Genomic DNA, 17,998 nt, shown 5'->3' on the forward strand with positions numbered 1-17,998 from the left:
GATAAGAGAGATGAGCTACTCACATAAAAAAATGTTTTCAACTATAGAATACATTTTCAGTATTCCCGTTATGGTAATTGTAAGCATGGGGATTTATACAAATTCAGAGAAAAAAATAGCGATCAATAATGCTGATTTAAAAAGTTCTTGAATTTTCATAAGGCATCAGTAATTCATGGAATCCATCCAGGAATATTTAAGAAAATGAGGGTAGAAATAGGAACAGCTGTGCCAGATATATTTTGCAGCTCAATAAGTACAGGATTAGTCCCCAAAGATTAGTTGCTACTCTTCTGACTTTTAAACATCAGAATTATGATTATGGGAATTGTAGACCTGTTAACTTGACATCTACAGAGAGGAAAATATCACTATGGATGAAGCAATTCAAGATCATTTAACTAAATAGGCCCTCTGAAATTTTCTTCCTAAACCCATGCAACCTGCTGTATTTCATCCCATATTCAAAAGCCTCTTCAAAACCTACCCCTTTGACCAATCACTTCCCCTAGCCTTCTCTTTATTCCTACTTGGTGTTTGATTATCTCCTTTGTGAAGCACCTTGGGCTGTTGCATTATGTTAAAGGCATTGTATATGTCTAATTTGTTGATAATTTCGAGCCAACCAGGATAATGAAAGGGAGGTATAATAAACGTATTGGAATTCTTTGAGGATTTATCAGAATTACTGGTTGCTAGTGCTGCATTAGGGTTAGAGTACACTTGACACAGTGCTCAAGGTGAGGTCGAATCAGAGAACCGTACTGTTTTAGCATGAATTTCTTGGTTTGTATTCTATTGTTTTCACTATAAAGTTCAGTGTTCTGTTTGCTTTGTTGATTACTGCTCCACGGCGAGTGGGCATATTAAGCACCAAGTATACTAATACCCTCTAGATATAGTCACCATATTTATGAAAACATTAGAGGCAGTGCTAAAGGATTGTTCCCTATGGGAAGAGAGTTGGACTGAAATGGCCCGGAATTTGCGGTCAGCAGTGAAGCAAAGGCATTCACTGCTGGCCCCACAGTACGCTCCGCACAAGGATCTTACAATCTCTGTGTCGAGAACTTTGGGTTTTCCGACCTACAATTGAATTCAATGGAACTTAATGGGGAGCCGCTTGTTTGAACTGCTGTGATGTCAACAGGCTGACTAAGCAGCCAATCAAAAGACAGAATTCTCACAGACAGCGAACAAAGAAGTGAGTAAGCCCATAAAATTCTAAGGCCTAGAAATTTGTGGCCGCCACGAGAGTTGCCGGTGTCACCACGGCCTCGGGTTAACAGCCGCTGAAAATGGTCGCTGCGGCAGAAGAGAAAAATTCGCGCTGGGGATTAAAGATTTTTAGCCCAGTGTTAACTCACCGTGTAACACCTTCCTGGTGGCGTTAGTGCAGGCATCGGTATCGAAGTTGGCGTCCTGAAGCAGTGTTCCATCTTCCAGCAGCCTCTGGAAGTGAGGCAATGAGTTCGCTAGGCATTGTGGGACATTAAAAGGGCAATGCATTAAAATACAAATAATAAAAATAAAAATGAATGAAAAATGCAGTTTTCAGCCCTTACTGCCCTTTTAAAAAAAATTAACATTAAAAAGAAGTCCCAAATGGGAATCTTCAGCTATTAAAGCTGAATTCCATTCCGCACCTCAAAAAATGGGAAAAGTGCTTCAGCACTAAAACAAATGACTCAGCAAGCCAGGGAAGGGGCACCCAGGGTCTCGCATACAGCACTCCAGCTTTGTGCAGGGGGTCAACACTGCAAGAGAGTTCCTCCACCCATAGGGGCCAGGAGGCCCGCCAGAAAGAAGGATGTGGGACCAGATTACCAAGGCCGTCACTGCCAGCAGTGTCACCCCCACGACCTGGCTCCAGTGCCCAAAGAAGTTTCATGACCTCAGGCCAGTGGTCAAGGTCAGTGAATGCATCTTCAAAAGCCATCTCCTACCAACTGCATCACTAGCCTCACACACTTTTCAATGCACAACTCTCCCCATCCCCACCACCCCAAATCACTCACTTACTAGCAATCTGTACCAATCATGAGGCAAACCTCCCATTCCTAGCCTCACCTCACCCCCTTGGAGGAGATGGTGCAGGCCATTATTGGCCTGGGCATGGCTGAGCCATTGGCCAGTGATGGGACAGAAAGGATACAAGATTCTGGTACCCTCATACGTTATCCTCCTTCTCGCATGCACCTCTTGCCATCCCGCCCTCTAATCACCACAACTCCACCTTCATGCCTTCCTTGCTAGGAGGAATGTCAATGTCGACATGGATCCTCATGGCCCCACTGATGTGCAGCCAGGTGCTCTCCAGCTACTTGCTAGCAGAGAAGTGCGGGTGACTCATGAGAGGGATAATGGTGGGAGGGCACATGCAAGTGGGGGCTCCTCTCCAAGTGCTCACACTTCAAGCCCCTTGCCTACCCCTCAGTCAGAGCCCCAGATGCCTCCACGGACAGCGATGGCCGAGTCTGCCACTGCACAGTTGCAAGAGGAGCACACTTTGGCAGGGCCCACACAGGCTCCAAAACCCAGAGGACAACCGCCAAAGGCATCTAAGCAGATGCAGCAGGGAAGTGAGCAGGCTGCCTCTACCTCTGCTGAAGCCACAGGGGTTGCACCACGTAAAAGCACTCGGAAAAGAAAGATGCCACACAAATAGAGTCACAAGGGTAGTCACTTGGGTATTTCTTTCAATGTTATTGACAAGTTTCTGTTAAAGTGATTTTGTCCATTAAATCTTTACATGCGTGAACTTTGTGGTTCTTGGCAAATGTGTGTTGACACTTGGAAGTGGCAGAGTCGATGGTATGGGCTATTTTAATCTCCATCAATGGTGGTGACATTGAAAAGGTAGGACTGGTCATTGTAGGGATGGTTAATGGTGTTGACGTGGGCTGATGCCAATGTGGCAGCCACATGTCTGTTTTGCGTGAACTTAACTAAATCTGGCCATGATGAGGTGATTCCTGGCCTCACATGCAGCAATGTGGTCGTGTATTGGTGGCATTGGTACTGTCGGCAGCTCAATGTTTTCATGATCCTCGTGCTCAAACTCATGCTCCTCCTCCTCGTCCTCCTCCTCCGAAGTGGCTGTGCGCTCTGCGCCTTCTTCCTCCTGCAGTGCTAATCCTCGCTGCTGTGCTATGTTGTGCAGGGCGCAGCAGACCACAATGATTCTGGAGACCCTGGCTGGTGCGTACTGCAGGGCTCCTCCCTATCATTCCAGGCATCTGAAGCGCGTTTTCAGCATGCTTATTGTTTTCTCTATGAAACTTGTGGTGGAGATGAGGCTTTAATTGTCATGATCCTCAGCCTCGTTTGTTGTCCTCTTCAAAGATGTCATCAGCCACGTCTTTAGTGGATAGCCCTCATCACCAAACAGCCAGCCGGAAAAGCTATTTGGAGGTGTGAAGAGCTGAGGAACGGTGGATTGGCGCAGGATGTAGGAGACATGGCAGCTCCCAGGGAACTTGGTGCACACATGGACAATGATCCTCCTATGGTTGCAGACAAGCTGCACTTTGAGGGAGTGGAAGCCCTTGCGGTTGATAAACACTGCTGGGTTCTGATGGGGTGCTCTGATGGCCACATGTGTGCAGTTGATTATGCCCTGCACCCATGGGAATCCAGCCAGAGCCGCAAAGCCAACCGCACACTCAGCAGCACTGGCTTCATCAGTTGCAAAGTTTATATAATTTGCTGACTTGTCAAATAGGGCATCGGTCACCTGCGTAATGCATCTGTGTGCAGCCAACTGCAAGATGCCGCAAATGTCTGCTGCAGATGCCTGGAAGGAGCCTGAGGTGAAGAAGTTGAGGGCAAGGGTGACTTTCACAGCTACTGGTAAGGGGTGTCCACTCGCTCCTCCGGGCTGCAGCTCTTGCTTCAGCAATCTGCAAATGTCCGCCACATCCTGGCGCGATAGCCTAAGCCTCTGTTGGCACTGCTGCTCAGTCATGTTGAGGAAGCTCATCCTCTGCTTGTAAATCCTGTGCTGGGGGTACCGCCTCCGGCAAAAACCAGCCCTGCGCTGATGCCCTCTGCCCTGTGCAGCATCAGGCGGGTGAGTAGAAGATTGGCGCTATTGCTGTTGTTGCTGCTGGGGTGCCTGGTTCTGCTGGTGTTGGGGCTCATTGTGGTCAGATTCTGAGGACCAAGGTGAGAGAGTGTAAACCGTATCCATTCTGATGTAATAGGTGGTAGGCGATGGAGCGATGACAGAAGCAAATCCGTCAGTGGTGAGAGAGGTTGTTCCAATGAGGTGCCACTGGATAGAGAGTTGGCTCTAAACACTTGCAAGCTACAGAAAGCTCTATGGCCTAGAAATTTGGTGGGCTGCGCCACCAGTTAGCGCCCAAAGAGGGCACTTAGTGGGTTTAGCGCCACTGGCCACGCCTCCCGTGAAATTTAGCGGGGCACTAATGGCGGCGTTAGCCGGTAGCGCTGCACCACCCCCGATGACGTCATCGGTGTGCGCAGCGCCCCGCTACCGCCCCGATCGCCAAATTTGGTAGCGCCCCCCGCTGTAACGCTGGTCGCAATTTGTGACCGGTTCAGGGGGGCCCACCTGCGGTGGTAGAGGCGCGGAGCGGCCATTTTTTTTTGCTGGCAGCCTGCCAGCAACTCTCCGCGCCGCCGTCCCCGGCCTCCTGAGCACCCCCTGCCCCCGCGCGTTGTGCCGGCTGTCTCGCAAGAGCCCGGCACTTCTCCTCGGTGCCGGGCTCTTTTGCCGGCACTCGCGATTGCCGATCGTGCTGCAGCAGGCCCCTCCCCTTTAAGAAGGGGAGGAAGGCCTGCAGTACTGCAGCACGCCGTGCCGCAGCGTGTGGCGCTGCGGCACGTTGCGCTGCGGTTTTCAGTTGCAGCACCCCAAGATGGATGTGGGGCGCCTCGGGTAGCGCTGCACTTCCGTCTGGGGCGCTGAAACTGAATTTCCGGCGGGCGTTCGCGACTCCTTCCGGGGCGGTACTTCAGGCGCCCTGGCAAGACTGGCGCCCCGTTACCGAATTTCTAGGCCTATATGTCTTACAAATGCAGTAACCAACAGTTTCTGAGCTCTGAAACTGAACAGCTGCAACATGGCATCCTTTACACCACTTCTGCAGCTGTCAGGTTATCAGATAAATCAAAGCAGACTCAACTCACGACAGGGTGAGCTGGCGTATTCCCCAAGTAGCGGGTAACCCATGGGGGAGCACGTAAAATTAAAGGTAGGCTCAGAATAGCATTAAATTGAGCCATTGTCAGTTCTGCGCAGACAAGCCCGACACCTTGGAGACTCGCGTGGAGGCGGGTTGACAGTGGGTTTCATACCCGCTGTCAATCTTTGCTATTTTGACAGCGAACACGCCTCCAAACCCGCCCTCTGAGCGCTGGCAAAATCCAGCCCCTTGTGTCTAACTTTTAGTGGGGAATTTAATAGCGTATTTACTGCGGAAGAGCTGAAATTTTCATCAGTTTCAATGATTTTCAAAATGTTGCTGATTGCCAGCTCTGTGGTGGGGGTGGGGAGATGGGCACAGCACAGCGCAGCCAGTTTCAGAGCTGTCTTTGACAGACTGCAATTTCGGGATTTCCACATGTGCCTGCACCAAATCATGAAGTTGCGGTCAGTTTCAAAGGTGGAATGATGGCGAATGCTGCCAGTTCGCCATCATCCCGACTGCAAATTCCAGCCTATTATTTTGTCACTACACACAAATACACAATATAGGAGATTTTCCTGGATTTGCACACAGGTGCACTGGATCATGGGGTGCAGTAAATATTGGGAAATTGTGTGCGTCTGTGAAGGAGCCCGTCTGATTTTCCACCCCTTGGTGTTGACCTCCTTTGTTTTCCCACTGGAGCCTGCTCTGCTTTACCAGCGCTTGTGTTTCCATATCTAACTGTCTTAACCACCAGCTCCCATGCCCCCACCCACCACCTCAACTATTCACATATTCTCTGTGTCTCATGTATAATTTATTTCATTATGCCTCCTATTATCTCATATTAATATAATTTTAGACATTTAACCAATTCCTGAGCACTTTACAGATCGTTATATTTCTTCACTCATTTGTGTTTGAGTGTTTGTGTTGTTTTCTCTCCCCCTTCCTTATGTTCTGTTCCTTTTTAAATGCTATTCATTTGTAATATCTCCAGTTCTGTTGAAGGTTCCCCACCTGAAACCTTGGCTGGAATTTTCCGAGGGGTCAGCGGGCAGGATCGGTGGCGGGTCGGGTGGGAAATTTGATTTTTTTGACAGCGGGTCAGGACCCTGCTGTCAAGCCGCCGCAAGGAGCCTTTCACAATGGCGCGTGTGCGATCTCCGATCCGATCCGCAGAGGCGGGCGACTCAATTAAACCAATTATTGGGTTGTTGACAGACCCTTAATAACGCTTTTAACCTTTCCTTTTAACTTGCACTGCTCACCCACAGGGTCCACACTGCTCGGGGACCACATCTGTGAACCTGAGGCGGGAGCTGAATGGCTATTGCTCCAACTGATTATCTGACGGCTTCAAATGTCCAGTAAAAGCTCCCACCTGACAGATCATCACTTTCCTCAGCCACAAGCTGTTTCTCAGTCCATTTCCAGCACAGATTCTGCAGGCTTTCCACTTTCCACTCTCACCACATTGGAAGAACTCTCTCACCATTGACAGAATGCTTCTGTCAACTCTATTTCACCTGCCATCGATTCCATCAACATGGGTGCCCTTTATACTGTCTCGTCTTGGTCCTCAGAATCCGACCACTATCAGCCCCAACACCAGCAGCACCAGGCACACCAGCAGCACTAACAACAACACCAACCTTCTCTGCAATCACCTAATGCTGCACAGGATAGAGGGCATCAGCACCCGAGCACATTGCTGCCTGGGAGGCCAGGGATCACCTCCCTCACGATGGCCAGATTTACTTCACTTGACGCTGTATACCCTGGCTGCCACATGGCGTGCCACATTGGCACCACCCCACAGCAGCACCATAAAGCATCCCTACAATGCCCAAGCCATTACTTTCACACTCACAACCATTGCGGGGGGTACCCTTATGTCTCATCATTCACTACAACTCACTAAGCCATTTTCAAAGGTGCACACAAATCTGGCCAAGAACGGAAAGTGTTGAAAATAAAGGTTTCAATGTTTGACAGCACATTAACAGAAACTTTACATGAACATTGGCTAAAACACCCAAGTGCCTACCTTTGTGTTTTGTTAGTTGGTATGATTGCATTAGGATGAGGGTGAGTGTGTGGGGTGGCTAGTGAGATGGGGATGTGATAATGTAGATAGAGAGGGATGGGTGGAGGTGCAAGGTAAGTTGGTGTGAGTAAGGATGTGCAGGAGTAGCATAGGGAAGGCAGAGTGATGGGGAGGATGGAGGTGAATGTGGCATTGTACTAATGTTTCGTGATCTAATGAGATAATTGAAAGGTTTGTGCCACTGCACCCAGGTCCTCCTGACGACATCTCTGCTTGTGACCTCCTCTGCAATGTGCAACCAGACTGTTTTGGTCTGCTGGGGAAGTCTCTTCTGCCCATGGGAAGGGAAGGGGACCTCCCTGCATGCTCTGATTCCTTCCATATGCATATGGAGGGAGTCATGGGAGAACCTGGGAGCAGCCCTGAAACACTGTGCAATGATTGTCAGTGTTTGCAGCACTTCAATGCTGTAGAATACTGACAGCACAAATGTCAAAAGAAAGTTGGCCATGATCCCTTTAAGGAAACCAGCTGATGACATGTCATGAATGACACCATCAGACCCGCTTCCTCTAATTGGCCTGCCAAACTCACTGGGTGGGCTTAACAAGCCCTATCAACAAAAATTCATTTTCTAGAGTGGGATGGAGTCAGCAGCGGGGCCTCAATCCACCACCGACATCGCCCGTCCCAGACCTGCTGAGATGAGGAAAATCCCGGCCTTTAACTCATTCATTGTGTCATCACTGAAGGATTCAGCATCCTCAGCACAACTTTTTCAACTTACTGAGATATTCCCTATAATAATTTTAAATTATTTTGCTTTGCCATTTTAATATTGGCCTCTCATCAATGTGAAGTGGTTCAGATGTGCACTTACCTGAAAGCAGTGGTGTGACTTGGGAGTTGGTTCAATGACCTGATTCCCAAGTGCACTAAGAACAAGAGGCGTGAGAGGTAAGTTGACTAGTACTGCATAGACTTAGCACCAGGTATAGTACAAATTAACCAGGTTGAGAAAGCAGGCTACAAAAGTTCCCAGAGCCATAAGGCTCAGAAGCATTTAAGGAAAATCGGGCAGGGCGTATAACGAGCAGCCAATCCGTTACTGCCAGTTTTGTGCTCTTGCCGAAGTTGAATTTTATCCCCAATATTTTAAATGTTAGAAGAAAGCCTTTAATGCTGCCAGTATCTTGCAACTGAAATGTAACCAGCTAGACAGGCTTCTTTACTGCTGGAAAGAGTGCAATATGATGCCAAAAGTGTGAATTGGGAACTCAGGCTTGTTGGCTCTGTATTGTATAGATATTGGTGCGAAACCAATAAATGCAGCAGAAGGTCCCTCTCAGTGCCACAAATAAATGTAGATTTCAGACTATTATTGTGTGATGGGATCAACCTATTTCATTGATTAAACTTTCTAAATTATTTCCCTGTACGTTTCTCCTGGCTCAGCCAGCCATATACTTTCTGCCCCTTCCTAAATCTCTGTCACGGCTCTTCAAACCTTTGCGTTCCTCTCTCTCTCTCCCTATCTTTGGCACCAATTGGAAGAATCCAATCACAGCTTACAATCCAAAATGCGCCCTACAAAAACCATTGGCACTTTCCTGCTGAAATAGTATCTTCATTTTGAGTGAATATTAATGACAAATGTCATGCTGCTTGTGTTATCCTGATTTTCGTGTCTAGTGGTGCAGTCTGTTATTCCTGGAGGTGCTGAACAGAAACTGGTAAGCTGTCATTTATTAAATTCTACGCTATGTTAAATTTATATCAATAAAGGTATAATGCAATAGATTCTAGTCATGTTCTTTTATTTAACTCTGTCCTTATCAATACAAAAGTTCAGATGTTTAAAAACTGTGGGAACAGATCGAAGAGCCAACAAATTGAAGAATATCCTGAAGGGTTCGTCAATCATTAACCATAAGCCAAGCTTTTTTTTTTGAATGGCCAAAAAGCAAGTTAGCACTAGTTTTCAATGATCATAAAATTATCTCAATTTCTTTTAATACAACAAATGTTTCAGCTAAACAATCATATATTTTATTCACAAACATATAGAAATTTAAATCACAAGAAATGAGAATTTGTACACTGTGATTACAGGAATTCTTAAAGAAATGTTTGCTGATTTATTGGAAAGCCAGTAGAAGCACTTGTCTTCAAACAGAACCTACACAGGAGCAACCCACAGGTTAAAGCATTTCTATTCATGCAACCACAGGCAGAATAAACTAAAACACTGCAATGTCTTGTTAATCATTTTTGTGAGCTCCATTTCTGAGGTAGATCTGGAGAATTTGGCAGAAAGGCAATGCCCATCTTAGGTGTTCTTGTCTCAAATCTTTTGCTAATTAGTGAGACGTTTAGAATTAATTTGTGTTAAGCTGCACCAGTGCTGGCCAAGAGTGAGGCATTTTCTCTGTCTTTCTCTACAGGGTAGAAATTACTCTTGCTGTTGTTATTGTAAGAATACTTAAAGTGTTTGTGTTAAATTCCATTCTATGCTGTTTAAATGGAGGCATTAACCTGTTTGTTTTAAGTGGGTTAATGCCTTCATTATAATAGTGGAGAGAGAATTGGAAAAACTTCCCAAACCGTAGCAGGATCAACCCTGTGCGAATATATGGGATGCTTTTCTCTTTTCATCGCTGTTTTTAATTTTTTAGCCTGTCACTATTTTTTCTGCCATTTCCTAGCTCCATCCCCATTATCAAGAGCATGGACCATATCTGCAAAACATACATTGTGAATGCAGAATAAGTGAAAGCAAGGTAATAGAATGGAATGTTATATCCTGCTTGTGCCAGGGACCTAAGTGCCATTGTAGTTTTGCTTACTATTATTGTGAGTTATTTATGGCTTACCTTATATTAATATATCATTCTATTTTTCTTAAGTTTTAAAGTTTTAAAAGTTTGAGTTTCCAAGCTATCACATGAAAACAATAGCTATTATCATAATATCTGTTGTAGGTCAAGAACAGACAATGCTGAAAACAAAACATCATGTAGATGGCTATCTGAATGAGAAAGATATTTCATCAGGAGAGTAACCCAACTTTTTCTTCAAATGCTGATCAACCTGCTACACATTGCCAGCACTTTCGAACTTTCATCTTTCACATTCTTATCATTTCAAGAGTATAGTAAAGTATTGCTTAATGGGAAAATTCCCATATCAGCAGGAACAAAGCAATCTCCATTCTAATGTTCTTTATCCAGCCTGGTGGACAGTTTCATCACCAACTAAAAAGAGCACCAGCTGCAGATGAAGGTTTATTAATTATTGGCTAGCACCTAGGGTTTTTGCTGCAGGATTTATATAGTAACTATATACATTTTTTCATGAAGTAAATGAGTCATCATAAGCAATGGTAAATCTACTGCTCATCAAAAAACCTGGGGCCATATTCAGAACAAGCTTAGGCAGCATCTGTGGAGAGAGAAACAGAGTTAATGGCGGAATCTTTACCTGAGCGTTGGGACGGTGCATACGGGCTGCCATCGCGAACTTTTTAACAATGCGTTCTGCACCATGCGTTTAACTTAGTTACATCAATTGAAATATTCATGTGGATTTCCTGGCCGAATTAAATGGAGCGGGTCTGCTGATGTCACCGATGACTCGTTTTCAGCTCGGACATTTAAAGCAGCCTTGCACACATGAAGGTTGTTGGAGGAGAGTTGTTGGGAGAGATGGAAATTGTTGGCTATCACAGAGATTTGTGTGGGTCAGGGAGTCACACCGACAGAAGGCTATGCCCAGATTCATTGATGCCTCCCTGGAAGTCCCGGTCCGGAGAGTCAGAGCACGCAGGGAGGTCCTGTTCTCTGGGGATGGGTGCAAAAGAGCAGCCAGAGACACCAAGAGGGCATGGCTGGAGATCATAGGAACAGGAGTAGGCCATCGAGCCTGTTCCGCCATTCAATGAGATCGTGGCTGCTCTGTGCCCTAACTCTATATACCCGCCTTTGGCCCATATCCCTTAATACCTTTGGTTAACAAAAAGCTATCAATCTCAGATGTAAAATTAACAATTGATCTAGCATCAATTGCCATTTGCGGAAGAAAGTTCCAAACTTCTACCACCTTTTGATCGCGGAAGAGGTCAGCAGCAGGGATGTTGTGAAGCGGTCCTGGATCCAGTGCCGGAAAAGATTTAATGATCTCATGAGGTCAGGAAAGGTGAGTGCAATGCCACATTCAACTACATCCTAATGTGCATGTCACCCCAACCCCATCACTCTGCCTTCCCAAGCTTACTCCTGTACTCACATCCCCATCTGACTAACCAGCACTGACACTCACCCTCATCTTAATGCAATCATAGGAAGTAACGCCACAGAAGAAGGCCATTGGAAATGTCATGCCACTCCCTCATAGTGACCCTCTATAGATGTAGCCCATCCATTCCTTACACTCATTCCATCACTCTCACTCAAAGTTCTCTTCTTTCCATCCTTGCAGGAGAAGAGAGCCCAGAACAACAGGGAGAGGCAACAAACTGAAGGTGGCCCTCCAATGTTCCAGCAAAGGAGGAGGTGCTTGAAATCACCAGAGTTGCAGAGCTGCTGGCGGTGGGAGACGGAGAGAGGGGGCCCTCCCAGCAACCTGGTGACAGAATTAAATCTCATAAAGCCACGTGGCATACAACAGTCACTCATGGTGACTTGATGTCAGCAGCCAATGAAATGCCATCATTTACATAACGGTAATGTTACACATTCTTATCATAAGACTTCTAAGTCATGTCTTTACTCTCCCACAGGTCCATCAAGTGCCCCCCCCCCACCACTGTCCAGCCTGAGGAGGAAGATGACTCATCAGAGGAAGCTCCACTCTGAGGGTGCACTGTCACCAAACCCATACGCACCCAGCACCATTGCAGATACATGCACCTTGGTGGGTCCAGCGAGACATAGAGTAGTGTTGTCACCTGGTGTCTCACAGTTCACAAGTTAGCAAGAGCAGATGGTGGAGACAGGGACAGCAGTGGAGACTCCTCGCCGGAGGGCGCAGGACACTGCCAGCTCTGCTCAGCTGCATGTAGATGCTGAACCATCTCCAACATGAGCATCACCATCTCGCAAGCGATGGCGACAATGTGCTGTTGCATGGAAAGGATGGCCACCTGCATGGAGCAGCAAATGCGCCAGTCGAACGAGAACATGCCTGCTGTGGACAACAGATTGCAGACACTCATTGACCTCATCTTGACGAGGGATACCAACTGCTCCTCAGCTCCTTGCTAGCAAGGAAGTGCTGGTGGCCCATGAGAGGGATATGCAATGTGCGCCGCTGCTGGTGCCATCTCCACCTCTGGTTCCTCCTCCTCTTCATCCTCGTGTTCCACCTGTTCCTCCTCCTCCTCCGAAGAGGCTGTGGGTTCTGCGCCTTGCTCCTCCTGCAGCTCCAATCCTTGCTGCTGCACTCTGTTGTAAAGCTCGCGGCATACGACGATGATTCTGGAGACCCTGGCTGGACCATATTGAAGGGCTCCAGATCTGTCAAGGCATCTGAAGCGCATCTTCAGCATGTCGATTGCTTGCTCTATGACACATCTGATGGACATGTGGCTGTCATTATCGTGCTCCTCGGCCTCATTGCTTGGCCTCCTCAACGGTGTCATCAACCACGTCTTCAGTGGATAGCCCTGTCTCCAAGGAGTCATCCAGTAAGTCTGTTTGGAGGTGCGAAGAGCTATGGGAGGGTGGATTGGTGCAGCACGAAAGAGTCACGACAGCTGCCAGGGAATCTGGCACACACATACATGATGATTTTTTTATGGGTGCAGCATTGAGTGAAAGCCCTTGTGCTTCATAAACACTCCTGGGTGATGTGGGGGTGCCTTGATGGCCACATGTGTGCAGCCAATGATGCCTTGCACCTGTGGGAAGCCAGCCAGTGCCGCAAAGCTGAGCACCTGCTTAGTAACACTGGCTTCATCAGTGGCAAAGTTTACATAATTGGCTGACATGTGAAACGTGGCATCGGTCATCTGTGAGTGGCCGACTGCGAGATCCTGCAAATGTCTGCTGCAGATCCCTGGAAGGAGCCTGAGGCGAGGAAGTTGAGAGCGGTGGTAACTTTGACAGCCACTGGTAAGGCGTGTCCACCAGGTCCTCTGGGCAGCAGGTTTTGCTCCAGCAAGCTACAAATGTCTGCGAAGACCTGGCGCAATAGCCTGAGCCTCCTGAAGCACTGCTGCTCAGTCATGTCCAGGAAGCTGATCCTCTGCCTGTATACCCTATGGGAGTATCGCCTCCAGCGCAGTGCATCCCTGTGCTGACCCTCTCTCCTGTGGAGCATCAGGTCGGTGAAGAGAAGGCTGCTGCTGCTGCTGGTGTTGTTGGTGCTGAGGCTCATCTTGGTCCAATTCTGAGGTCCAAGGTGAGACAGCATAAGCAGCATCCATGCTAATCTAATAGATGCCAGGAGATCAGAGGCACAATCCTCCAATGTACTGGGAGTGACTAGCAATGTGGTGAGAGTGGCTTCATAGGTTGCAGAAATCACCTGCAAACTCCTGAAAGCTAAATCTCTGCACCAAATGGTGTCGGCCAGAGCCTTTCTCTTAGGCGAGGACGCAGGTGTAAGGTGTGAGTATTTATGTGCTTTTTCCAGCTGTCACTTAATGAACTCGCACAATGGTCACTGAGCTTCCACCTCCCCTTCATAACCAGTTAAAGTTCAAACCTGACGATAAAAAGGCAGTTAAGGGTCTGTAAATGAGCAGTTACGTACCTCAATGAGGTTGTCCATGTCTCCTGAGCCTCAAAATGCACCGGAGTTAAAGACAGAAGTCGACGGGATGACGGCGGGTTCCCGACGCGCTGTCAATTTCTGCGCTTTTAACCGCTGACCCGTCCCCAAACCCACACGCTCTCCAATGTGAAAATTCCAGCCAATGTTTCAGATCGAAAGGTCATCGACCTGAAATGTTAACTCTGTTTCTCTCTCCACAGATACTGAGTATTTCCAGCATTTTCTGTTTTTATTTCAGATTTCCAGCTTCCGCAGTGTTTTGCTTTTGTGCTAAACAAGCTTTTATGTTTAAAACCAAATAAGTACTTTTGGTTCAGATGGATTTTTTTGTTCAATTATTTTTTTCTCAAAACACATCATTAGCTAAAAGTGTTTTTTATTTAAATTGTGAAATACCACATAATGATAATTTAAAACATTTTACAGCACCTTGCAATGATTTGGGGAATTCAGTTACTAATTGATGTCTCAAGGCCTATTTTTAAAACTAGGTCATTTGTGTCTTTATTTTGTTATTCTTTCATATAGAGCCTACATGAATCTCTGAAGGCAACAGACAATGACTGACATTGCTGAGAGTGAGAGATGGAAGATTTGCTTTATATGGTTGAGCTTTCTTTCTACTTTATCATCAATTTAAGCTGGTTAAAAATATCACTGAAAATTGCAACATTTTTATATTTGAAACAATTTATTTTTCTCATACTATTGAAGGTTACTTTCCAAAAGGTTTTATGTGGTTAAGATAAAATGAAATAAAAGCAAAACTGAATGTTAGCATAAATCACTTTAAATCCTGTCTGTAATATATTCCTTCCTCCGTACTCAGCCTCTGCAAATATGTGCTCACTGGATGCACTTAACAGGCATGACAACATTTGTGAGCTGGCCTCGTGGGTAGGGGAGGGAAATAGATGTGATTACCACCACAGTATAGTGTGGTACTCTCCTGCATTGTCTAGTGCAATCATTCACTATTATAAACTGCAATAGGCAAGTCAGCCCTTTCATTTTTTAACCTATCCTCTGTCTTGCTTGATGCCAAGAATGTAATGAGATTCAGCATTGCTAAGGTATTCATGACAGGAAACATGTTGGACGATGTCTTCCTTTTATTACCCTGTAACTTTCATACGTATTTACCGCCCACCATTATCTCTAAGGACAATCCCAAAAGTGGTGGGAGGCATTGAGGAGCCAGTGAAATGGCTCCCTGCCACAATTCCTGCTCCTGCCCATTCCAAAACTGCCCCAAAATTGGTGTAAATACAGAAGAAACTCTGGGTCAATATCTCAAGACAGAATTTATTTGTCAGACTTTTGCGTGAATTTTTCAGAGCAAATTAACCTAACCCGTCCGTTGGGAAACTGACGGGATCGGGTGTAACGCTGGTTTTACACCCTGCCCGGTTTTACTCTCCAATGGATAGTAATGTTGGGAAGGGTGTAAAATTAGCGATCCCCCTGATCCCATGGGTTTCCTGACGGGCGGATAAGGTTAAAACTACCCCCAATCTTTAAAGTCAGCAATAACATCATTTCAAGAATATGACCCCTGGATTTCCCCGCTATTCTTTGTTAATGCAAACAAAAACTTTTAATATAACCCATATTTCCCATTCAACAAACAAAAATTATAATTAGGTGTAGTTTGTGCATGATCGGTCAGATCACGCAATTACTCTAACACACTTAAAGCCAAGACCACATTACAACTTCAAACATCACTCAAACCTGAAAACAAGGTTTGACAATTAATCAACATGCTGATATCAAAATAACTTTATTTCATTACTATACGTGTAGAATTTCTGTTAAGATTCCTTTACAGAGCCATGTTAATTTATCATAGGCTACATGTAAAAGAGATACATGTGTTTTTGTCACATTTAAAATACTGAGAATATATGTTTAAAAAAAATTCCTCCACAGTTATGGCTATGGAAATCCAATAAGCATACAAACTGGACAGAATTTAAACCTGATGAAAGTTTCTCCCTTGCAGGTCACAAATGTAATCTCCAACAAAGATGAAGTAACTCCCATGTAGGATTGACTATCAGTCTTAATATTTGTTACATCTTTTCTTCAGTTGTTGCTCAAGGTGATACCTTATTCCAGATGTCACCCGTTCCATCCTCATCAACCACTATGTCTCCTTCAGTTTGTTTTAACTGCAAAATACCAATGAGACAAATGAGTGCTTGTTTTAGTCAGGGCACCACATAATTCACCAAAAGCACAAACACACAAAAATTCACAGGTTTCAATGAAAACCTTTCAAACAGTTTGACAGCACTGCTTTCAAAAAGAAATGCTTGGTCCAATGAAAAATTGCAGCCAAACATTTTAAACAAAATAAATCAGTGGCAGCCACAATCCCTTGTTATAAATATTTAGCCCTTAATGTTTGCTTCCAAATCTGAAAAAATCGCTACATCTGATTTCAGACAGACTGTCTGTTGATGGAGGGAAGTAGGTAGCTATTTTCCTTCAGTTAAATTATTTTTTAATCCCTTGTGCTGACAGCTATCCATTTTCTAGGCTCAGAAGCTCAGCAAATGATCAAGCTAAGCATTAAAGTTCTTCTTGTTGTTTCCAACCTATACTTCATCATTTGAAATGGGATAACAGTGCCAGCCAGACCAGAAAACAAATTAAAAAATGAATGGCCAGACGGAGAACTAGACTGGACTAGGGTTCCAGAGATACCGTCTGGATTCATCACTTATATGATCAGTCTAAAATCCAGGAATCACAGCTCAAAACAATATAATGAGGCACAACTTCTTCCAGTTCTGTTGAAAGGTCATCAACCTGAAACATTAGCCCTGATATTGACAGAGATGGGTTTTGTAAGTGGGGCGGGTGAGGTCATTTGGTCGGGAGACCTGGAGGTCCGGGTTTCGCCGCATGCTGTGGCGTTTTAACTGACCCCGAGTTGGGTCCAAACCCAAGGGGAGGGGGTCCGGGACCCCGGTGGGGGGAACTCTGATCTCCGGAGAGCGTTGGCGGGGAAGAAGGTAAGCTTGGGCGGCGGGGGGGAAGTATTCCTGCTCCTCCTCACCCAAAAGCAGTGCTGTAAAGGCATTTACCTTTTCCCCAAAGTTGTTCTCGCCTCCCTTGAGCTGCAGGGTTAAACCTGTAAGACAGGTTAAATGTGAGGCTAGCAGCCTCATTATATTTAAATGGCCAACTTGTCTCCCGAGAGCGGTTTGGCTGCTCGCCCCCTGTCCCGCCTCCGTTAAACACGGAATGGGCGGGTTGGAATCAGGCTCGAGATTTAAATTTTTTTAACATCTCACCCAACCCCAACCCACCGGTTTTTGGGTGTTAAAATTACTCCCATTAACTCTGTTTCTTTCTCCACAGATGCTGCCGGACCTGATTTTCTCTTTTTATTTCAGACTAGCTGGAGTGCCCGGCGGTGCCGAGGGTTTTTTGAGGGCATGTTGTTATGAAAAAAGTAGAAATAATTTTATATATATATAAATGAGTTTGTCTGTCTGTGTGGGAAGGAGAGAGAGGGAAAGCGAGAGAGAGAGGGAAAGAGAGAGGGGGAAGGAGAGAGAAAGGGGGAAGGAGAGAGAGAGGGAGAGAGAGCGAGAGGGGAAGGAGAGAGAGAGAGAGAGAGACTGGGGGGAGAAGAGAGAGATGGGGAGAGAGAGACTGGGGGGAGAGAGGGACTGGGGGGAAGAGAGAGAGAGAGAGAGAGACTGGGGGGGAGAGAGAGACTGGGGGGAAGAGAGAGAGAGACTGGGGGGAAGGATATATATATAAATGAGTTTGTCTGTCTGTCTGTGTGGGAAGGAGAGAGAGAGAGAGAGGGAAAGAGAGAGAGAGGGAAAGAGAGAGGGGGAAGGAGAGAGAGAGAAAGGGGGAAAGAGAGAGAGAGAGAGAGGGAAGGAGAGAGAGAGGGAAGGAGAGGGGGGGAAGGAGAGAGAGAGAGAGAGAGAGAGAGAGAGGGGAAAGGAGAGAGAGAGAGTGGGAAGGAGAGAGAGAGAGGGAAGGAGAGAGA

The 17,998-nt window shown here is 46.1% G+C and overlaps 1 protein-coding gene across 9 annotated transcripts in view; it reads right to left on the reverse strand.

The window, feature by feature from the left end:
* Positions 1-1,372: 1,372 nt before the first annotated feature.
* LOC147114800 (RNA-binding Raly-like protein) overlaps positions 1,373-17,998 on the reverse strand; it is an 859,876-nt gene continuing 843,250 nt past the window's right edge. For 8 of the 9 annotated variants that reach the window (XM_085992749.1, XM_085992753.1, XM_085992750.1 and 5 more), the window contains one exon: positions 9,007-16,154. The gene's annotated coding sequence lies outside the window, so the exon portion shown is untranslated. Of the gene's footprint in view, positions 1,476-9,006; positions 16,155-17,998 lie in introns of those variants that run through there. The other variant, XR_015078991.1, reaches the window with a different exon arrangement.

The sequence above is a fragment of the Somniosus microcephalus genome, chromosome 7, assembly GCF_052327205.1.
Source record: "Somniosus microcephalus isolate GS21.2 chromosome 7, FLI_Smic_1.0, whole genome shotgun sequence".
Taxonomy (NCBI): Eukaryota; Metazoa; Chordata; class Chondrichthyes; order Squaliformes; family Somniosidae; genus Somniosus; species Somniosus microcephalus.